The 21,346-nt window shown below is 38.2% G+C and overlaps 1 pseudogene; it reads left to right on the forward strand.

Moving 5' to 3' along the window:
• Nucleotides 1-4,629: 4,629 nt before the first annotated feature.
• On the forward strand, nt 4,630-5,250 carry LOC101434588 (vomeronasal type-2 receptor 116-like; annotated as a pseudogene).
• Nucleotides 5,251-21,346: the final 16,096 nt, after the last annotated feature.

Consider the following 21,346-nt stretch of genomic DNA (forward strand, 5'->3'; position numbering starts at 1 on the left):
CATAAAGGCACTGCGACAAGCCATCCTGTTCATGGGAGTGCCTTGGGACCTAATAACAGACAACGGCCCTGCCTATACTAGCAGAGAGTTCCAAAATTTTATCAGAATGTACAACATCACACACCATTTTGGCATCCCATACAATCCACAAGGTCAAGCCATAGTAGAAAATATGCACCATCACTTAAAGGTTCTCATTGAAAAAGAGAGGGGTATACAGCCCCAAGCTACACCAGATGAACTATTAACTTCATGTCTAATACACTTAAATTTGATGACATTTGACAAGAATGGCCTCTCGCCAATGCATAAGCATTGGGGGCCTTCTATAATATCTACTCCTCTTCCCCTCGTATATTGGAAGAACCCAGAATCCAACAACTGGCAGGGACCCAGCCCCCTTCTAACCCAAGGACGAGGGTTTGCTTGTATTTTTCCAGATAACGTCCCACAGCCCATCTGGATCCCTGGAAGGAATGTCCGCCCAGCAACTGGAGAGACCAAACTGACCCAGTCAGTGTCCATGGAAGCCATCCCGGAGGGACCGCCGGCAGATGTGAGCTCTCCAACACCAGATACAACACCTCAACATGTCGGATGAAGCTCCAGACATCACCGCCCTGATCCGCCTGTATAGGAAAGCCAGAGCCACCGGCCCAATGAAGCTCCCTAACCTCGTTGCCCTGCTGCTTGCTATGCTCTCGCTCGCCTCTACAGGCCAGGCCATGGAGGTCTGGGCGGCAGTCCGTCATCCTCCTGGACTCCTTTCCCTTTCCCCGCAGAGCTTTGTTTTCCCCCAACTCATCCTAAGCAACTGCTCTCTACAGCTACCATGCAACCCCACCTTCGTATCCACATCGATAACTCTCACTGTTTCTCTTACTCCCCCCCCCCCCAGACGCTCTCTTACTTATAGCCTTTGGCAGTGTTGCCAATCCTATAACCAATCCTTTTGGAATTATACCCTCTCTCTGCAGCATGACATAGAAACCTTTAATGACCTCGTTGTCCCCGAATTTACTATTAGCCTCCTCAGTCAGCTACTCAATAAGTTCACCCAATTTTTCAACCCTGCCAATCTCATTTTCTATGGTATCCCTTTCCTAATAGCTGTTATTCTTCTCATAGTGTTCAGACGTGTCTTTACCTCCCTAACCGTGTTAAAGCAGAACCAGCGAGTTCTGGCTATCTCCACCCTAGCCTTAAAAGAAAACAAAGGGGGAATTGAGGGCAAGCATGCAAAAGTTTGGCTCTCAGAACTGGCTGCCTCCGAGGTCTGAGGCACGAAATATGCCTCCCTTGGTTGGCCCGTCAGGATGAAGTATGCACCTACACTTCCCCGCAGGGGAAACTCACACAAGCCCCCTCACACCACCTCCGTCTGGGCCAATCTCAGGGCCTCCTACCTCGTAAAGACACGCCTGCTCTCTTCCACCTATCAGCGAGCTATCCAGCTCAGCCCTCTCAAATTTAAGCTCTCCCTACTAACTACTGACCAGCCTAGTAGACGAGTTCTGCTTCTATGCCCTTATAAGGTAACAACAGCTAATCTAGCCTATCAGAACCCAATCACCCTCCACCAATCCCCTCTCTTCATACTCTATAAAACTGCTTGTACTTCCTCAATAAAGTAGACCTGCGCCATCCGCCTTGTCTTGGCAGTTGTCCTTCAAGTCACTGTGCGTCCTCTCATGCCTGCGCCTCCCCACCCCGAGCCCCCTGTCTAGAGAAGCGGTGGCTCCTCACCTCAAGTTAAGATAACTCAAGCAGCATAAAGGTTGTTAAGTTCTTATTTAGCAGTTTAGACAGACCATTAACGCACATTTTTGGATTACTACTCTGCAAGACTATACTGAGACTTGAAATTCTGGAGTAAACTATAGATTTAAAACTGAAAATTCCTTTCAACACCTTGATAAAAATTTTGTACTAATTTTATTGTCTTGGTTAAATAAGCCCAATCAGAATTAGCATGGAAACAGAATACCATTGTTGCCATGTTTTTCTCTTTTTCCAGTGGCTTAACTCTATTAACCCCCACTAACCCATAGCTACATTGTCATGTAGACAGCAGGGGGTTTGCAGTGTTGCTGCCAGAATAGTTTCCTCATTTTAGTTAACACTTTAACAGAGAGCTTTCTTACAAGCCTGATTTCACTAACAAGGACTTTATTCAGTAATTTTGCCTGTTTTAGACCTTTCAATAGTTTAAAAGGTATTAGTTCAAGATGGAACTCAACACCTCCCTGAGGATTATTAGCATCTGATGGAGTTGGTGATAATATAAAAGCTGATAATAATTGTATGGCCTCTGGATCCCCTTGTTGAGATCTGTGCAATAAAGAGGGTATTAAAGGTTTTTGAGGAATGGAGTTGGGAACAATTATATTATTAATATAGAGTAAAGTGTCTGATTGTAAAGGATCTAAGGTGGCAGCAATTTGCTGGCAGAAAGCTCACACAGATAATGGTATAGTTTCTCCCTTTTGATATGCTCTATGTAGCACCCTCATTACCTGTTTCCACTGTTTAAGATTTAAAAGATTCTTTCCTTCTGGCTGAAACCAGTAGCAGTGTTTTTGTACTAAAGTAAAAAGTTCAAGTAAATATGCAGTATTCACTGTGACTCCAACAGTTTTTAAAAGAGTTTTCAGTACCTGTGAATATTCTTCCAGACATCCCAGTTGATTTCCCATACCCTGATGCTAGTGGAAACAAAACTGATTAAAATTCTTACCCTTATTTTCTGACCCAGGTCACCCTATGTTGGATGTCTCAACCTTTCAGGAAGGTTTCCTGTTTCCCTATTTCCAATATGACCATGGAAGAATCTCTGCTACAGTCACTACTTTGGGCCCCATGTTGGGTGCCAGTTGTTGGAGTTGATGGGCCCAAAGGGTATCGGGAATGAAAGACAAAGAGAGATTGGGATCAGGGGTTCTGAGAGCATTGAAGCCTCAAGCTATTCAGACAACTTTATTGTTTACAAGGGGCAACATGTATTAACTATCAGTATTACCCACAGTCAAAGGAATTTTAAAAAATCTTATCTCAAGGTACAAAGCCTAAGTGTTCCATTCACTACAAAAGGTATGAGCTCATCTTGTCTTTCAGCCTTTAACAGCTTCAACCCATTTGCTGGGAACTCTTAATGACCACATTCCTTAGGTTGAAAGCATAGCCATGGAGACAGCACCAGCATGAAGACAGCATGTCTTTCCTTGAGAGGCCACTGTGCCTCAGTTTCCAACATTAAACAACCCATGGTTTAAAGTAAATAGCATAATAGGATTTTTAAAACATTTACATTGAAAATAACACATTACAAGTCTTATGTGATGGGGCTAAAGCTATCCTTAAGAATAATGTATAAACATAAATTATATATATGTGTGTGTATTATTAGTATGAATATTTAAATGTAAAATAGCTGGTTATAAGTATCAAAAACTAAAATAAGAACAGTAAAGTAAACATGAAGAAAATAAAAGAAAATATTTAGTAACAATATAATAAAAGATGAACATGAGATGATAAAAAACTTGAAGCTAAATCTAATGAAAGACAAAACTAATAAAATGTCAGAATAATGAATTAAGAAAACTTGCATAATAAATAATGAAAGGTCTTAAAAGTGGTAAATATGTACAGAAATTTTAAATCATAAAAGGAGAGTATAAAAATCTTCATGCCTATACATTTGAACATTTAAATGAAATTCACAAATTCCAAGAAAAATACAAGTCAGCACAACTGTTTCAAGAAAAATGGAAAATCTTTAAAAATTCATATGTAGTTAGTATATTAAACCGTAGATTAAAAGGAGATATCATCTCAAAACATTTTTGGTGACCTACATTTCATTGGAAAATGCAACCAAGTTTACAGAGAAAAAAGAAACTTATTTACTCAAAATCTTCCAGAAGTTAGGAAACTTTTCCAGATAGAGGAAAATCTGTAAAAACTACACATTTAATTTTATGAGAATAGTTTAACATTGGTACCAAAGCCTGAAACCATTGTTGCAAGAAGTAAATTTACAGACCACTTTTTCTCTTGAGGATAAACTCACATTTCCTTAAAAGAAAAGCTGCAGTTCAAATCCAGCTTTATTTTTATAAAGAAACCATTGTGGTGAAGTTTGCTTTATACAAAATAATTCAGTACCTGATCACCCTGAAAATGAGAAAGCATCATTTCCAAAAATTCAGGAAAACATTTGATAAAATTCAGCATTTATTATGTATTAACATTCATTATTCAAAAACAAACAACATAAACATTGCTTGCCAAATTAGATATGGAAGGGAACTTCAAAGTTGGATAAAATATTTAAAATAGATCTAGCCACATGTAGCATCTATAAAGTGCTTTCTAAAAAGCACAAAACATATAGAAAATACTGTAATAAAAAGGGTCTGGCTTGTGCATAAGCTCTTCCCACAAAAACATCTTGAAATATGCTATGCACATATGAACTAGTGTTCAGACTAATTAGTCACCAAGAAATTCATAATAAAATTATAGAAAGAAGCACAAAACCTCCCCCGTAATAGCAAAAATTAAACAACTTCCTTGTCAAAGGTCTAAGAGAACATGGTACAACTGGAATAAATTTGCTTGTTGGTCTGCATCATCCAACAAATCACATTTGGAATTGTGTTTACTGTAGCTTTGTCCACTGTATTGGCCAAAACAATCACAGGGCTTCTGGCCCTCAAAGTCACTGCTCCAGGGAGAAAGATGAGACAGTGTTTGGTGTCAGGAGCACCTAAATTTGTTATTTGCATTTACTCCCTGATCCAGATGACACTCTGTGAAATCAGGCTGGGAACTTCTCCCCCATTCATTGATAAAGATGCACACTGTGAACCTATAGCATCATTGAGTGTAATAAGGGTTCAACCACTGCCTTCTAATGTGTCCTGGGATACCTGGGCTGCTTGACCTTTGTGAGCTTCATTGTAGCTTTCATGGCCAGGAACCTGCCTGACACCTTTAATGAAGCCAAATTCTTGACCTTCAGCATGTTGGTGTTCTGCAGGGCTTGGGTCACTTTTCTCCCTGTTATCACTTCACCAAGGGGAAGGTAATGCAGCTGTCAAGATCTTCTCCATCTTGGCTTCCAGTGCTGGTTTACTAGGCTGCATCTTTGCCCCAAAGTGTTGTATTATTTTGTTAAGGCCAGATAGAAACACTCACCTTGTATTACAATATAAAACACATCCTAGGGGCAATAAGTCTTCTTAAATTTTAACTCATATGTTTCTTATAACAAATACAGGGACTAATGAAAGTCTAGTCCATGCTTGCATTCAGGTATTAGATAAAAACACAATGTAATTTACTTTCAATTAACACATAACTTCCTACATTCTCTAAAAGTATTCAGGAACATATCTCTCATCTGCTGAGATCAGCTCAGCAATAGGTCTGCATGAAGGGAAGTTGACACAGAACTGAAGAAATAAAAGCACAGAAAGACACAAAAGGGGAAACAAAGATGGGAACAGGGGGTTTCCCAGCTTCTGAAACTGAGAGCCTCAACCTTAGTTTCCATATCATATTTATTTGAAAGCTAAAGAGCAGCTGTTTGCTACAGAAAGCACCTTGCAACATCTTCTACAATAGCAGGAAGCAAATGTAACATTTACAGTAACAGGAAGCAGTTGCAACATCATCTACAATAACAGGAAGCAACAAATAGGTAAGCCAGTTTCCCACAACATTTCCCTTTTTTGTTTTTTAAAGCAACAAAGGCAGATTAGGTGGTTTCTTACTGCTTCACACCTCAAAAGGCTTGTTGCATGCTTATCATTTAAGTAGCAATGTCAAATTAGAGAACAGTACTCTATACATAATCCAAAACTACAGCAGATTTATACAATCTCCAACTAACAGATGGTTTATATCTCATGCGCTTAAGATTTCTTACCAGCAAGACTATATTGATGTGGCCTATGGGTGGGAGGCTGTTCATCCCTTCATAAGTAACCTAAGTGGTCTGTGTCCTGACTTGTGGCAGTGAAATGGTAAGAGGCTGCAGACCTGCCTTTGGTGACCATGGCAACAACTCCAGGCCTAGAGAAACACTTTAGCAATGCAAACTCTATAAACTTTAAATATTCAAGGAAAATGCAAACCAAATGTGCTTAAAGCTTATCTAGAATGTATAAAGTCCATGCTAAAAGCTTACCTGGGATGAGGAAGATATATGCTAATTCAAACCTATTGAGCATTGAAACAAAGAACGATGTAGCTCTTACCCTGTATAAAAGGAACTCAAAAATCTTGTTCAAGTCTCGGGTTTGAAACAGAAAGCTCCCAATTCAGGTCAGTCATCAATAAATCATTTTTCCTTTTCAAAATCATTCCTGAGTCCTAGCCTTTCTATATGCAAATAATTGAACCTCTATCAACTTCTACATTTCTGGGAACTCGTCCAGAATTTCAAATGAAGGTCAGAGATGGTAGCATTTTGCTGCCCCTTCCAAATCCCCAAGAAAGCCAGAGGACTTGGGTGAACCCCAAATCTGGGTGTCCCAGGATTACATATAATCCAGAAAAGATGTGGGCTCCACCAGAATCTTCCCAACAAAAATCCAGGGCAATGGAAGGTCTGAAGAGAAAGATTCTGGGAATGAAAAAGAACTCCAAACATGGAAGAAGGTAAGACTTCCCAGGGAATCACAGTCTATAGAAACCTAGCTTTAATTGCTAGGGAGAGAGGCTGATCACCTCCCAAAAGAACCCCAGTAGTCCCAGAAAAGTGGGGAGAGGCTGTTCTCTCTAGTCATGGAAAAAGGAGAAAAACTGGGAAAAAGCCTGCTGTTTTGAATTTGTCTAACTGCATGTTAGAATCCGGTACAGGTCTTATATCCACTGAAGGAGTGGAAGGTTGATTATAATAGGGAGGGTTGCTTATAGGTTCAAATCTTAACGTCCTGGAAATTGGTCTGGATTTTGAAAACTTGGTTACAGGAAAATGGATAGACTTTACTAGTGAAGTTTGGTCTGGGTGTAAAGTTAAACAGTGACAAAAGTCTAGGTGGAATCTTTTGTTATGGTGCTAAATTGGGAATGAATTCACTTTATACCAGATGTTAATGTTAAGTGTTCTCTCTAAAGTTTGTGATGGCTGTGGGGGCAGCCATGCTGAAAAATGTGGGAAAGTTTAGTGACCTTTGTGCTTCTGTTTGTGTCAGTTCAATGCTGGTGTTGGAGTTGTATGGTTATGTAAAGAGGTGGAATTTAATTGAGCTAGAACCCTCCCTTGCCATTGGCAAGGGGGTGAATTAGATTATGGGGCAAAACTGTGGAGGCTGGATGTTTACACATGCTCTGTTGCCTTGTCTCTGTTCTGCCCCTTTGCCAGGGCTTGGAGGCCATCTGTGTCTGCACCATACACCCAGGTTTGTTGGGGCTACTCCAGTCAGGGAGGCTGGGTCCCCAGAAGGGGTGCCAAATTTGAGTAGGTTCTGTCTGCCCATTTTGGCAGAAAGCTGGAAAGGGGGGAGTGGCTTTCCCCTTTCCAATGAGTCCACATCTTATATTCATAACCCACATTCCTATTTGATTGCTGTGCACCATACTGCCTGGATGGGGGAGAGGTGAAGGAGGTGAAAAGCAGCATCAAAATGAATGCCATAAAGTTACCTCCCTAGGATGTCAAAGGCCAAAGTACATTTGCATTCTGCCCAGGTTCTTCTACTTCACTTAATCTCTATGTGAGACTATAGAAATACTTTGAAATGTTTTAAAACTCTAAATTTGTCTGAAGAAAAGAGGCTATCACTTGAAACAATAGACCTCTAAACACTTGATGGCCTTTTTTTAATAGACTGGCTAGAAACTTCAGAGTTTTGAAACTACAGAGAAAGAAGAAAAACAGGGAATGAAACTCTACTTTAAAAATCTGCGTTTGACTTTTGTCAGTTGCTGGAACCTAAGAATTCACGGTAAAAAGCTAGGCTAAAAATTAATCTTTAATTGCCAATACACTCTTGCTTCTGAATTAAATGCATAACAAACAAATGAGAATTTGTTCTGGTACTAGGAAAAGGCAGAACTTCACAAAATTGTTACTAATAAAATTCTTGTAGCTTAATTAATAAAAGTATCCAATTTGCCTTAAGGTTAAAACATAATGAAAACTGTAACTAAGAGTAAGATCATTTATAGATGCATTTATATTATAAAACAGCAGAAAAATAATAGCAGAAATTATAACTGGGTGAATTTAGTCTGAAAATATTATTGTAACTGTAAATTCTAAATTAACCTTACCTTGATTTTTAGTTACTTCAAGTATTGCCTCACCCCTTGCCTTTTCTTATGGTTATTTCATAACAGCTTCTGCCTCTATAGTCCAGGGAAAAGCTGGGACATCCCTGTCTCCTGTCCTACTGGTATTAGTAACCCTGCTTTCTCTCATGATTCCCGGTGTGAACTAAATCACTGCCTGGTGAAATTCTTAGCTCTCAGGGTTGAATGACCACTGGATTTTTATTACCTCCCAGGACTAGGGGAAAAAAGTCTCCTGCATTGACTGTAGGTGTTCCTAAGAATGGCAATTGATGAGAAAAACCAGTCTCCCTGAGACTGCAATTGCCTCAGTAAATATACATAAAATAATCTTGTTGCTTATCCAAAACACTGCTAAATTCAAAGTAAAATATAAAGTTCTAAAACAAAAAAGAATTATGTTAAAACTTTGGGAATATTTTGGTTACAAACCATTAGTTAAGAAACAAAATTCTTATGCAAAATAAGAAAACGTTTCAAGAGTCTTTAAAATGTTTTGCAGTCACTTATTTTGTAAAAATAAAAGTTTTAAGTAGCTAAGTCATGTTTTTGTGTCAAACTATTCATGTCTGCCTATCTGTTCAAATTGTTAAAAATTAACTATGCAGTTCTATAAGTAATATATTTTTCTGGAACCCAAATTAAGCTAAACAGTATATAAAATAATGCACATTATAGGTAACATCAATGAGTTGTGTTTCTGTGTCTAACTCTATTTGAGTCTGCCCATTTGCTCAGTGTATGTCTTCATACATCAGGATGATAATATCAAATTAGCAAATGAAAATTCTTAAAAGAGATCGATTCAAATTGCTAAAAATTAAATATGCAGATATATATGTGAATAAATGTTCCTGGAAACCAAATTAGACTAAGCAGGACAGAAAAGTCATATAGAATTCTGATTATAGAAACTATTGTGTAAGAGCCTTCTCTTTGCAAGAGCTTTGAGGGTGGGACTAGGTGTGGCAGATAGAATTAAGAATCAATCTTTTTACCCTGCAATTTCCCAGTTTAAATCTTTTAACAGCCTTAAAAGGAGTGGTTAGTGGTTCAGTTGCCAAATTTCAGTAAGTAAAGAAAAGTCCATAAAAGCTATGGAGAGTTCTTTCCTGAATTATGTGATTATAATGTGTATTGGAACCTGATAGTCAGTATGCTTTTTAAAAATTATTCAGTTTCAGAACATAAACAAATAAAAGGAATTTTAGCTTCCTGTAAAAAAAAGAACTGCATAAACTATAATGGTTTCAATTTTGTTTAGCTTGAGTGTAATCTCCCATATTTTATAAATTACCCATTAAGTAAATTAGCATTATATGTACAAAATCTTTGAAGCAATGAAAATTGTTAGGTCATGTTCATGAAATTAAACTAAAGAAGAAAAATTGTAGATATGCTCTCTTAAATCAATAAAGTGAACGTCTTTGGTTAGGAATTGTAATTTAATGTGTTTATTTTAATGTAAAGTAACTAGTCTATGTTTTGTGGTCAATTATAAAAAGTTGTAAAAATATTTTCCAAACTGAAAACGTTTAAATGGTTCTACTTCTAAAAGTCATTATTAACTAAAAATCTGGATTGATATTGGTAGCAAAGAATAACTTTGTGATAATAAAATCTGTTTGAATGCAACTGTAAAGTGCATATTTAGGTAAATAGTAATGATTCTACTAGAAATCTTCTGTTTTCATTTTAACTATGATTAATAGTTATTTTTCTCTATTACTAAAGTTATAGTATTACTATTATTTCCATGGTAAAAAAAAAAGTATAAGTAAAAAAAAAGTATATGTAAATGAAGTCATTTGATATATGATGTGTTAAATTAAAATGATTAAAAATATATAAAAATAAGAAATAAACTTTAGCATTGTCAAACTCTCTTGTGCATTCAAACCAGGTCTTGAATACATTGCAGGTTGCCTCTCCATGTGAGTTATTTGCTAGGCTGGTCATTGAATACCCTAAATTAGAAATATTTGCTATATCAGCCTCTGGTTCTGCTCCTGGAGTTGATAGAAACTACATTGCAGTTTCAATTTCCTGCAGCAGCCAATGATAACTCATTACAGCCAAGCATACAATGGGTATTGTCTCCAGACTGGCCCTGTTCCATAGTGCCAGAGAGCACTGTGCACCAGGCTGGTAGAATACTGGAAACTCTCTCTAGGATCAACGATGCTGTGACTTGCTCACTGTGTAAAAAACATGTTAAATGGAGTCATGATTACCAGGATACTGTAATAAAACTTAAAAACAATTGGCATTATGGCCTGCTCCCATGGAGAGATAACATGTAAAGTATTACAAACCTGAAACTTAAAGCTATTTAATTGCAACTCTGAATCCTTATGCCTTAAGTAATACATTAATTAATATTAAATGCTGTACTTTTACCCTGTACTAAATTTATGCCTAATAATTAAAATGATATCTTTTCTATTTTGAATCAAGTACAAAAGTGTATTAGACATGTTAAATTCCTGGTAAATTCATTTTCTAAACAGTTAATAAACATGTCTAAAGAGTAAAGTGGCAGTCTCAGCCAGGATCAGTCAACTTAATATTCTACTGTACTCTACTGTGTAGTAAAAATGAGGCTTGCTTGCTAATAATGGGTCACCTATTGAACACACAAAATTACCACAAATTGTACAATTAAAACCAAAATGTAAAAAACCTTTATTCTGTAGTTCTGATCACTCCCACAGCTAAAAACTAAGAAAATTGACAACTTGGTGCACTAATCCTGAATGAACCCACCTGCTCAACACTTTCATCCATTATTTCTTTTAGAAATTCAATAGACATTTGGTCATCAAACAATATGAAGAACTAAATATTAATCTGGGAGTGATGAAATGAGTAACACATAGCTCCTTTTACAAAGCAATGAAGGTAATGAAAAAAGAGCAGTATAGGAATTCATCAGCTTAAACTAAAGTTAGTATAGGAAGTAAATAATGAAGATTAGAGTGGAAAAAATGAAAAAGAGAATGGAAAAACAATTGAGAATGAATGAAACTAAAGGTGGGTCCTTGGAAGAGATCAATGCAATTGCAAATGATTAATTGAAATTTAAAAAAAAAGGAAGAATGCAAATTACTAATTCTAAAATGTAATTCACGTATTACTAGATATTGCCAATATTAAAGTGATTATAAGAGAAGACTATGAGCAATCATAGGCAAACAATCTAAATAATCTTAGACACTTTCTCTGATAACTTCAGGTTGAGACACAGAATCTTCACAGGTGCTGGGGGAATGTGTCTGCTAGTAAAAGGTGAAAGAATTATATGATCTGAAGAGAAAACAGAGTATGAAAGAGGTTGTTTATGTGGGAGGAGTGGGTTGAGGGGTTGGGATGTATATGGGGACCTCTTATTTTTTTTAATGTAACATTTTAAAAAAATGAGAAAGATAAATAAATAAATAAATAAATAAATAAATAAATAAAATATCTGCTAGAAACATTCATCCATGGATGTTTGTGTAGAACTGCTTTCATATAATCCACATATGTACCTAAGAGCACAATTAAGGGATGATTTAGTAAGACAATATTTATTTTTCCAAGAAAAGACTAAACTGTCTTCTCTTTCTTCCATTGTATATTCTTACTAACAATGAAGAAGAGCCTGTATTGTGCCACACTCTCACAAGCAATTGTTATTGTAAGTTTTTATGTCTTTAGTGACCTTGTTTTATGCCACAAGCCTTGAAGTGGATATTTGTTCTGCTGCTACACAAAACTCAAGGGCAAACACAATAGCTTCAATGATGTACACAGTTGTCACTCCCATGTTGAATCCCTTTATCTACAGTTTTGGAAACAAGGACATATATCATGTCTTAAAAAATGTCTAGCCATGTGTTACACTGCGGGGCTCCCAGGCTTCCTGTTGACCAGATTGGAGGTTGCCAGGTCTGAATTACCTAAACTCTGGTGGCCCACACAACAGAGACTCACACCTCTTGAGTCCTCAATATCTCAGACTTTCCATCCCTGAATCCATCACGCACTGAGGTCCATCTGAGGTCCTTAAATGCCCTAGCCTTCAACGTTGGCATTTTTTCTTTATCGTTTCATTTTGTTTTGTTTTTATTTTCATTTTGACTTATTCTTTACTTTTTTCAATTTCCTGATTGCTAACACCACATTATCCCTGAATCTTCTCTCACAGCGTATGCCCCAAAGTCTTTTTTTACTCAGTTATTTAAGGTTTCTTTGTGTGTGTGGTAGGTGCTGTGTAGTGGGTGTTTTAATTCTGGTTCGTGTATATCTACTTTTTTTTCTTTTTTTCTTTCCCCTACCTGTTCCCCACCCTTTGCCCACCCTCTTTTCCTTTCTTCCTCTCATCCCTTCCCCCCCTTTTTTTTCTTTCTTTTTTTTTTTTCTGTTGCCTCTTCACCTCTTGTCCCTCATATTCTACTTAGTTTATTTTAACTCAATTATACAATAGGTGCAGCAGGAAACACCTCACATTCGCTGGGATTTCTCATCCTCCACTGCCTCATTTCTGTGTGAACTGATTTAGGCTACCTACACTATCCTCTTTCCCCTACATCTTGATACCCGCCACCATCTACTGGCTCTCCTATATTCCACCTACCACCTCCCTTTCTTCGATCCACGAAGGGTCTAAGTCTTAATTCCTAATACCTTTGTTTTGTTTTCTGTCTGTTATCCACACTTGAAACTAGTACCTTTCTTTTCTCTTCCCCTCTCTCACGAAAACAATAGCTTTTTAGCTCATACCACATTCCTCCCATATTCAATCATCTACCTCATAATAAGTACTCTACCTACTGCTATAACTCTACACAATTTACATGAATCTAACCTCCATCCTCCCAGATCTCATATTCTTGCTTTGTTAACATAAATCACCAATACTACTATACACTTTTCCCTTGCTCACACAATTGCCTTTCCCCAACACTAATATACTTTCTCTTAAAGTGAACTTAACCAACAACAAGAAATTAGAATAAGAAGGAAAAAAGTGACAAAGAGAAGATATAACACCTATGCAAAAATAACAGCTAATTAACCTCCAAGAGTAGACAAAGAAGCTAAGGAACTGATTAAATTCATCAAAATAAAGAGATGACCAGAAAGCAACAAAAATCTACAAACCAAACCAGTAATCAGGAAAACATGGCTGAATCCATTCAACAAACCAAAAATCAGGATGAGGAGCAAAACTTTGCACAAGCAATGAAAGAGCTCAGAACATTTATCACCGACAAATTTGATGAAGTAATGAAAGAGGTTAACAACAGAAGACATCACTTGGAGGGGAAATTACAGACATACGCAAAAACATAACAGATATGATGGGAATGAACACCACAGTTCAAGAAATCAAAAATACATTTGCAGCAAATATCAGCAGACTAGAAGAGACAGAGCAGAGAATTAGTGATGTGGAAGACAGTACATCAGAAATCAAACAGATAGTAGAAGGGGTCAATAAGAAGATAGAAAAAATCCAGTTAGGACTTAGGGACCTTAATGACAATGCAAAACACTCAAACATACGTATTATAGGCATTCCAGAAGGTGAAGAGAAGGGAAAGGGGTCAGAAGGAGTGTTGCAGGAAATAATGGCTGAAAACTTCCCAAATCTACTGAAAGAGACAGATGTGCATATCCAAGAAGCACAGCGCACTCCACTAGTCATAAACCCCAATAGGCCCACCCCAAGACATATACTTGTCAAATTATCCAATGCTCAAGACAAAGAGAAAATCCTAAAAGCAGCAAGAGAAAAGAAAATCATCACATACAAGGGAAGCTCAATTAGATTAAGTGCTGATTTCTCATTTGAAACCATGGAGGCAAGAAGGCAGTGGTATGATATAGTCAAGGTACTAAAGGAAAAAAATTTCCAACCAAGAATACTCTATCCAGCTAAACTAGCATTCAAACATGATGGAGAGTTCAAAATATTCACAGACAAACAGAAACTGAAAGAGTATACCAACAAGAAACCTCCCCTTCAAGAAATTCTAAAGAGAGTTCTGCAGGAAGAAAGGAAAAAACAGGAAAGGCAGAGTTGGAGGAGAGTATAAGAGCAACAACAACAAAAAAGACAAAAAAAATACAAACAAAATATGACAAACACAAATCCAATAAAAATATGGCTAACACAAATAATTCCTTGAAAGTAATAACACTGAATGTCAACAGATTAAACTCACCTCTCAAAAGATTCAGACTGGGACATTGGATAAGGAAATATGACCCATTTCCGTATGCTGTCTATAAGAGACACATCTTAGACCCAGAGATGCATGGAGATTGAAAGTGAATGGCTGGAAAACAATCATACAAGTTAACAATAACCAAAAAAAGGCAGGAGTAGCTATATTAATATCAGACAAAATAGACTTTAAATGTGAAACAATTGTGAGAGACAAAGAAGGATACTGCATTTTAGTGAAAGGGAAAATCTGTCAAGAAGATCGAACAATCACAAATATTTATGCCCCTAACAAGGGTGCCTCTAAATACGTGAGGCAAATGCTGGAAAAACTAAGTGAAACAATAGATAAATCTACAATTATAGTGGAGGATTTTAATACACCACTATCAACTCTGGACAGAACATCTCAAAAGAGAATCACCAAAGAAACAAAACATCTGAACAGTATATTAGAGCAGTTGGATCTAATAAACATATATAGATCGCTACACCCAAACACAGCAGGATATACATTTTTCTCAAGCGCACATGGATCATTCTCCAAGATAGATCATATGCTAGGCCACAAAGAAAGGCTGAATGAATTCAGAAAGATTGAAATCATACAAAACAATATCTCTGACCACAGTGGAGTCAAGCTGGAAATTTGCAAGGGACAGAAGCCCAGATTTCACACCACGATTTGGAAATTAAACAGCACACTCTTAGAAAAACAGTGGGTCAAAGAGGAAATCTCAAAAGAAATCAATGACTACCTTGAATCAAATGATAATGATAACATAACATACCAAAATTTATGGGATGCAGCAAAAGCAGTACTGAGAGGAAAATTTATAGCCATAAATTCATATATCAAAAAAGAAGAAAGAGCAAAATTTGAAGAGCTAACTGCACATTTGAAGGAATTAGAAAAACAACAACAAAGTAACCCAACAGGAAGAAGAAGGAAGGAAATAACAAAGATAAGAGCAGAACTAAAAGAAATAGAAAATAAGAAAGCACTTGAAAAGATAAACAAGACCAAGAGCTGGTTTTTTGAGAAGATCAACAAAATTGACAAACCTTTAGTGAGACTAACAAAGAAAAAAAGAGAGAAGATGCAAATACACAAAATAAGAAATGAGAAAGGCAATATCACCACTGACCCACAGAAATAAAGACTATCATAAGAGGAAACTTTGAAAAACTATATTCCAACAAAAATGACAATCTAGAGGAAATGGACAAATTCCTAGAAACACATAAGCAGCCCATATTGACAAAAGAAGAAATTGATGATCTTAACAAACCAATCACAAGCAGAGAGATAGAATCAGTTATTAAAAATCTCCCAACTAAGAAGAGCCCAGCGCCAGATGGCTTCAGAGGTGAATTCTACAAAACATCCCAGAAAGAACTGACACCAATCCTGCTGAAACTATTCCAAAAAATCGAAACAGAAAGAACATTGCCCAACTCCTTCTATGATGCCAACATTACCCTAGTACCAAAGCTAAACAAAGACATCACAAGAAAGGAAAATTACAGACCAATTTCTTTAATGAACCTAGACGCAAAAATACTTAAGAAAATACTTGCTAATCGTATTCAACAACACATTAAACGAATTATACACCACGACCAAGTGGGATTCATCCCAGGTATGCAAGGATGATTCAACATAAGAAAATCAATCAACGTAATACACCATATAAACAGATTGAGGGAAAAAAAATCAGATGATTATATCTATTGATGCAGAAAAAGCATTTGACAAAATACAGCACCCTTTCTTGATAAAAACACTCCAAAAGATTGGAATACAAGGAAATTTTTGAACATGATAAAGAGTATATACGAAAAACCTAAAGCCAACATTGTTTACAATGGAGAAATCCTAGACTCCTTCCCTCTAAACTCAGGAACAAGACAAGGATGCCCACTGTCTCTGCTCCTATTTAACATTGTCCTAGAAGTACTTGCTCGAGCACTGAGGCAAGAACCAGAAATAAAAGGCATTCAACTTGTAAAGGAAGAAGTCAAAATTTCATTATTTGCAGATGACATGATCCTATACATAGAAAAGCCTGAGAGATCTACAACAAAGCTTCTAGAACTCATAAATGAGTTTAGTAAAGTCGCACATTATAAGATCAATCTCAAAAATCAGTATCATTTCTGTACACCAATAATGAGCAAGATCAGGAGGAAATCAAGAAACAAATACCATTCACAATAGTAAATAAAAAAATCAAATATTTAGGAATAAATTTAACTAAAGACATAAAGAACTTATACACCGAGAACTATACAAGATTGTTCAAGGAAATCAAAGAAGACCTAAATAAATGGAAGACTATTCCTTGTTCATGGATAGGAAGACTGAACATTATTAAGATATCTATCCTACCAAAACTGATCTACACATTCAATGCAATCCCAATAAAAATCAACACAGCCTTCTTTAAGGAACTAGAAAAACTAACTATGAAATTTATTTGGAAAGGAAAGAGACCCCGAATAGCCAAAGACATACTGAAAAAGAAAAACGAAATTGGAGGAATCACACTACCTGACTTCAAAACATACTACAAAGCTACGGTGGTGAAAACAGCATGGTATTGGCATAAGGAGAGACACACAGACCAATGGAATCGAATTGAAAGCTCTGATATAGAACCTCACATATACAACCACATAATATTCGATAAAGCCACCAAACCCTCTCAACTGGGAGAGAGTGGCCTATTCAACAAATGGTGTCTGGAGAACTGGATAGCCATATGTAGAAGAATGAAAGAGGATTACCATCTCACACCTTATACAAAGATCAACTCAAGATGGATCAAAGACCTAAATATAAGAGCCAAGACCATAAAAAACTTAGAAAGCAGTGTAGGGAAACATCTACGGGACCTTGTAATAGGAAATGGACTTATGAATATCTCACCAAAAGCACAAGCAGCAAAAGAACAAATAGATAAATGGGACTTCCTCAAAATTAAAGCCTTCTGCACCTCAAAGGAGTTTGTCAAGAAAGTAAAAAGGGAGCCCACACAGTGGGAGAAAATATTTGGCAACCATATATCTGATAAGAAACTTATCACTTGCATATATATAGAACCCCTATATCTTGAAAATAAAAAGATAAATAACCCATTTAAAAAAAGGGAAAAAGACTTAAACAGACACTTTTCCAATTAAGAAATACAAATGGCAAAAAAGCACATGAAAAAATGTTCCTAATCTCTAGCTATCAGGGAAATGCAAATCAAAACTACAATGAGATACCATCTTACACCCATAAGATTGGCAGCTATGAAAAAAACAGAAGATTACAAGTCTTGGAGAGGATGTGAAGAAAGGGGAACTCTCATCCTCTGCAGGTGGGAATGCAGAAGGATCCGACCATTCTGGAGGACAGTATGGCGGTTTCTCAAAAAACTAGCCATAGATTTGCCATATGACCCAACAATACCACTGCTGTGTATATACCCAGCAGAACTGAAAACAAGGACACAAACCAATATATGTAGGCCAATGCTCATAGCAGCACTGTTCACTATCGACAAAAGTTGGAATCAACCCAAATGCCCATCAACAGATGAGTGGATGAATAAAATGTGGTATATACATACAATGGAATACTACTCGGCTGTAAGAACAAACACACTACAAACATATGTGATAACATGGATGAATCTTGAGAACCTTATATTGAGTGAAGCAACCCAGACATTGAACGACAAATACTACATGACCTCAATGATATGAAATAACCAAGCTGCCCTAGATAGCAAGAGACTGAACGATAGGCTTACAAGAAATCGGAGGGTGGAGGAAGGATGTGAGCCGATGTCTGCAGGGGTGGAATTTAAGACGAGATGGTGGTAAGTATGAACACAAAGAAGAGATAGAAGGGGGGCAAGGGGTTGCCGCTGTTTGGGGCTTTGCGGGTTTGAGGGTGGCTGGGGAGGGGCGGATGGGTAACATTGCCCAAAAGTGGGGGGAGGGAGGGGTAGCATATGAACACAGGAGAGGGTCAGGTGTTGGTGGAGAGTAAAATGCCGAGAAAATCATATCAAAATATAATATAGAGGGTTACCTGTTTAGAACGCTCGGAGGGGAGGGTCTGATGCAGGACGGGCTCCTGGGCAATGTCTAAATGCTCATTCTGCCAGAGTGGGTGACACCATGGGGTAGAAACCCAAGTAGTGAGAGTGGGGGTGGACCCACATCCTGGGGAGGACTAATGCCATCAAATAGAGGGAACTGTATCCCTCAAGAGAAAGGGTCGCTCCCAGGGCATTGGGGCAGTTGAGCAAGTTAGGCCCTGAAAACTATTCCATCTATTTCTGGAAGTTGCTCCTTTGGAAACGGAGGTTGGCTGTCACTGTGGCCACCAAGGTGGAAGGGAAAATGGACGTAAAATGTGTGGAACCAAGGTAAATGGGGGGTAAGAGAGGAGTTTCGTGAGAGTACACAAGGATGGATATAAAACATGTAATATTACACCATAACATATAGGAGATGACAGACTGATAATGTAAACCATAATGTAAAACATAGGATAACTAAGAATTTAAAAACTGTGTATCTTAAAGTATGCACCACAATGTAAGCACAGATGTCACCTTGTTAGAAAGCTATTGTCTTAGACTCTGTACATCACGTTAAGTAAATATGATGTGAATAGGGTGTAAGGTTATCGCTGTGGAAGGGAAAAGGTTTTGTGGTGGATGTATGGGAGTGCTGTATATTATATACATGCATTGCTGTGGTCTAGGGCTCCTGTGAGGAGAAGCTCAATAATTAGGGGGAAAAAAAAGAAAAAGATAGGATGTAGAATTTTTTCCAAGTCAACATGTATTCTCTATCTAACCTTTAAACCCACCGATATATGCCATTCCCTAGTAAGGGACCCTGACATTATATTGGGCTTCAAATTTTGGGGAGTTCTGGATCACAGAGTGTTTCAACAATGGCAATGGAGGGATACTGGTATAGGATACCATTGACAGGTGATATATGGCTGACAGGGAGCTGTACAGAACATATGTCCAGGGTGCATGGTAATGTCTGGATATACTCATAGTGGCAACAATTAAAAACCACAGCAGGGGGGGTACTGGGTTCCTGGCCAGTGGTGCTCTGTTGTGGTCACTAGGGGAGCAGCGACAGTCTCCCAGGTGCAGCAGCGGGGACCGGGAGGGAGTGAGGGTTCAACAGTGAGCCCCTGACGCTAATGACTATGCTTGTGAGCTGATAAGCCTATAATAAGAACAAGGCCTAGAGCAGCATTGTGCCTGGGAATTTCCTCCTGTCAGCCTTCATGTTACTCAAATGTGGCCAGTCTCGAAGCCAAACTCAGCATGTAAATGCAATGCCTTCCCCCCAGCATGGGACATGACACCCGGGGATGAGCGTCCCTGGCACCGAGGGTCCACTATTAACTACCAACTGATGATGCAACTGGAAAATGACCTTATACGGAAGGTTCAATGCGGATGCAGAATATCCCTGTCTACATAAAATAACATGTCTTTAAAATGCTGCTTGACCTAATGTAAGGGGGAAATGGAAAGGAGAAATGAGTTTATATGGCTACGAGTCTCTAAAAAAGAGTCTGGAGGCTGGCAGAAGGATTGCCCTTATGCACAACTGAGCAGAGTCTGAGAGACAGATAAAGCAGATACAACCCCCAGGTATCGGTTCCTTTGAGGGCTAAAGAGACCCATGGGAGTTATGGTCATGGCCGATGGGGTTAACTACCAGGTCAGATGGCCCCTCTTTGGAAATGGTGTTTATGTGTGATTAATCTGGACTCAGATGGGATCTCTCTTCATAAGACTTTCATGCTAATGTGCTGGAGGTGCAGTTAGTGTTGGGTTTTAAGATATATTTAGGGGATTTGAATCTCTGGACTGACAATGTGATAGCCAGGTCCTGAGCCTCAACAGACTCCAGCACTTACAATCTGATTTATTGGACTTACCACACTCAGCTAAGATGGAGTTGAAGAAGGACAACCACCACACCATGGAGCCTAGAGTGATTACAACTGAAAGTGGGAGGATTGCATCCAGCATCCATGTGGTATCTGAGCCTCCTCTTGACATAGAGGTGCAATGGACACAACCAATCCTATATCCACAAAGAAGAGGTGGCATTGGATTGGGAAAAGTGGACATGGTGGCTGATGGGTATGGGGAAAGGCAGGAAGAGATGAGAGGTGGAGGCGTCTTTGGGACATGGAGCTGCCCTGGATGGTGCTTCAGGGGCAATCACTGGACATTGTAAATCCTCACAGGGCCCACTGGATGGAATGGGGGAGAGTATGGGCCATGATGTGGACCATTGACCATGAGGTGCAGAGGTGCCCAAAGATGTACATACCAAATGCAATGGATGTGTCATGATGATGGGAACGAGTGTTGCTGGGGGGGGGGGGGGGGGGAGAGGTGGGGGTGTGGGGTTGAATGGGACCTCATATATATATTTTTAATGTAATATTGTTACAAAATCAATAAAAAAATGTCTAGCCACAACCATTCCAAGGTCCACAGGATGGAGGAATAGAGTACAGATTAGAATGGACTTACTGATAATCTATTCATGAACTATTGTGATTAGTAATCAAAGAAAATGTGGCATTGGTGTGGAGAAAGTAGCCATGGTGGCTGCCAGGGGCAAGGAATGGGAGAAAGAGATGAGATGTGGAGGTGTTTTGGGGACTTGGAGTTGTCCTGGTTGATGCTGCAGGGACAGTTTTACCAGAAATTGTATGTCCTCCCATAGTCCACTGAATGGAACGTGGGAAAGTGTGGGCTATGATGTTGACCACTG

This window comes from Dasypus novemcinctus, chromosome 30 (assembly GCF_030445035.2).
Source record: "Dasypus novemcinctus isolate mDasNov1 chromosome 30, mDasNov1.1.hap2, whole genome shotgun sequence".
Taxonomy (NCBI): domain Eukaryota; kingdom Metazoa; phylum Chordata; class Mammalia; order Cingulata; family Dasypodidae; genus Dasypus; species Dasypus novemcinctus.